Raw genomic sequence first — 3641 nt, forward strand, 5'->3', positions numbered from 1 at the left:
GACGGCTGGTTTTTTCATGGCGCGCGCCGTCCGGCGATACTGGCGTGAAGGTAGGCGCAGGGCGTACACACGTACATCGCTGTGCAAACGTGGAACGTCTTGAGATGCGCATACATTACGGACACGCGATCTCTCGTACAGAACTCGTACTGAAAATTACAATTTAAATGGCCGCCGCCGTCCGTTCTCCCGTGTCCCGCTTATCTTCTCGTTTTCATCTAAACATCTCATTTTTATGCGCCATTGAAATTCCACGTCCCTCCTTTCGCCGGCGCGCTCCTCGTCCCTCGGTCACGCGATACGCCGCGTTGTCACTCCGCGGAACTTTTTCGCCCCCCCCCCCCGCCGCCGCCGCCGCGTCGGTCGTCGCGTCGGTTCGATATAACACCATCGACGGATTATACTCCGTTCGACCGCGTGCAAACTCGAGCACGCAGGTCGCGGGGGTGAGTCGGCACGCTCGCGCACGCATATCGACGGTATACGCCGTTCAAGACACCCTGTGTGTAGTGCGTATAAGTCGTCGTGTACGGTATGAAAGGTACGTGGCGTCGCGTCGCGTCGCGTCGCGTCGCGTCTCGTCGCGTCTCGTCGAGCACCTGTGCATATCCTGTGCGTTTCCAGCCTGCGAGACGACCCGCGCGCACTCTTCGCAGGCCGGAGAGTTGATTTAAAATTGATTTATGCAAATTGGCGCAGCACGAGCAATTAACAATTCCTTGTAGACCGGCTCGAGTATAGCTTTTCGGCGAGGGGATGGTTGCGGGGGGGTGGTTCGGCAAGGCACCGAGTCCTAGGACTCGGCGGTAGAGAAGGTCGAAGGGGGAGGGGGAGGGGCGGGGGCAGCCATACCGAGGGAAAGGGCTGGCTGCACATAGCCGAGCTGATGAAGGACGAAACACAGAGAATGCGCGATGCTCCGAGAAAATGGAATTAATTTGCTAGGATTAAATCCGCCTAGCGCCGCGCGCGCTACAGAACGCTGAATGTTTCTCGCGTACGTGTGCGGACTTGTTTAGACGGAGAAAGAGAAAGAGAGGAGAAATGGGAGAGAGAGCTCGCGGAATGTTCTGTGAAGAAAACGATGGGCGGGAAGATGACAACGATTCCAGGCGTCGATTCCTTGAAAGCTCCGCTTGTATTCTCCGCGAGTATCGAGACGTCTTAATTTATTGATTAGGATTTTCCATCCTTTTAATGCGATGCACGATACACAAGGGCGAAATAACAAGAAAAATAGTAAACGAAGCTGTGGAATCAGAAAATCAGAGAGACCGTTGTTGCGCAGGGCGGATGGCTACTTATTTTGGTTGCTTGCACACTGCCCACCCTTAAAGTCTTCCGCATCGGTGCAAATGGTTCGTTGTTCGTTTATATATTCCCGCGTGTCCAAACAGGTGTCTATGCATCGTTCCGGCAGCGCTTCCTCTAACAATCCTATTTCTAGAACTTATCAGGAATAGGGTCGACTTGCTGCAACATACGCAACCACAACGTCGAAAGATTCCAGAAAGAAAACAAGTTAGTGTTCAATTAATTAAATGTAAGAGTAGGACATGGATGTTGTCTCAAGGATATGTGGATCTTAGAATATACAAATATGAAACAAAGGAGAAAGGCTAATTTGATTGATATGAAAACGTCTAACGAATAAACGAATGACGGACGTTGGTGGCGCTTGAAAAAAAATATCGATATCACTTGTATCGAGGCGTCTTGGTTAAACATTCAGCGTTCGTTAGGACCCGGCATCCAAGCAGAAGATTATTTACGCGACAGTTAAGTCGTCCCGAACAGTTTCGTAGGGTAAGCTGAGTTCGGTTGACACATGGAAGAGGCGGCCAGCCAGGAATGTGCTAATGAGATCATTTAGCTGCCCCTTTTGCGCCCTCCTTACCCCGCCCTCGCGTTTACCCCTACGATCTACGAGGGAAAGAGAGGACTACCACTGCTTGATTTACACTAACACTCTACGGACGTATTTAACGTTAACGAAGGCCGCTCCCGCACAGAACTTTTTTGGTTAAGTAATTAATGGCCAGCATCACAATCAGATATTTCATGTAAATATTGTAAATATATGATATATTTAGTTGGAGAAATATCCAATATTCTATAGCACATATATCTAACGTTCAAAGGGGATTCTTTATATGAAATTACTTAAATCGCGAATTGAATGAAGAACGTTTGAATATACAATATCACTGCAGACGCCATTGATTCAAAAATATTTTTCTAGATATAAATTAAGCATGTATAATTTATTATGTACTATGAAAAACAAATTAATTCATACATACGACGATGTGCCATTTAATGAAATTCATCTGTAAATAGTTTTTATGAAATATTTCGCAGCGCGAAATAATCGAGTTGTGTCCGCCACGTTCGATTCCCGTAGATCCCAATCGTGGAACTTTCGGGAGACAAGATATGGCCACAATAAAGCGGCGTATAAAATAATTGGCTGTAAAGTTCTGCGCTCACGTGCGGCGGGGCCGCAGTCCTGGCGGGAGGGGATGGTGCGGGAGGGTGAGGGGAATTGCGTGGCCTCCCTCTTTGGAGCTCTCAGAAAATCCCGCTCGGGGCTCAACGATCGTAAATTTCTCCGAATATTTTATTGTGTGACAATTTTTATGGTAATTGTCATTATAAATTTGCTTGGATTATTTATGCTCCGGGCGCGAATAAAGGGAGGGCTTTTAGGAACTCTCGGAGGAGAGAAAAGAGGAGGAGGTTGGAGGTTGGGGGAAAGGGTTGTTATTCCTCCCGTGCCGTGCCGTGCCGTGTCGTTCGGCGTTCGTATACTTACGAAGATCGAAGATCACGGGGCGTAAATCAGAATGTCGAAGATGCGATCCGCGGGGTTTTCAGAGAGGGTCTCTCGTGGGAATTTTCGAGGGGCGCCCGCTGAGAAATTCATTAAGGAGCAACTTGTTCATGTCGCAGCTGTGTACCGCGGAATTTCGCGAGCCAATGGGCACGGACATGCGCGTCTCTTGCCCGCATCTTCGCACGCTTTTGCACACGGCTTTTTCCCCTCCTCGTGGCTGATTTAAACGATTCTTTTCGACGCGCGCCTCCCGGACTTCCCCGTAAAACTGCTCGCTAAAGACGCGCGAGGAGGGGGGTGCAAACGTGTGCAAACAGCCGAGGAACTTCGGCGGAGGCGCGTCTCGCGATCCTCGCAGGGATTTTACGAGGCGGCGTAATTTATCGCCGGAATCGCCCGGCGGATTATTAGAATCTGTAAACAGACCGTGTCATCTCGTACATGGGCGAAGGGCTGTAGATTGGAGGCACGGCACCCTGCGATTGACAACCTATAATTGGACGCGCCGTCGATCGTAAATGGCGCGAATTGATCGGTTAATGATTTTACACGCATGCAATGTAATTGAGTAATCGTTACAACAGAGACGGTAATTAAAACTTAGGAATTGAATAGTGAAACTTGACGCAATTATTTCACGACACTGCGACGTCGTAGATCTTCTCTCCTAAAAAACAAGACCTAATATTTTGTGCAAAATCGTATTGGCGCTACATGTATATCGAATCTTCCTTTCGACGCGATGGTAAAAGCAAAATCGACGCTTCGTTTTTTCTCGAAGTTTTCGAGGAAAATTTGACGCGGC

This window comes from Trachymyrmex septentrionalis, unplaced genomic scaffold, assembly GCF_001594115.1.
Source record: "Trachymyrmex septentrionalis isolate Tsep2-gDNA-1 unplaced genomic scaffold, Tsep1.0 scaffold19, whole genome shotgun sequence".
Classification (NCBI taxonomy): Eukaryota; Metazoa; Arthropoda; class Insecta; order Hymenoptera; family Formicidae; genus Trachymyrmex; species Trachymyrmex septentrionalis.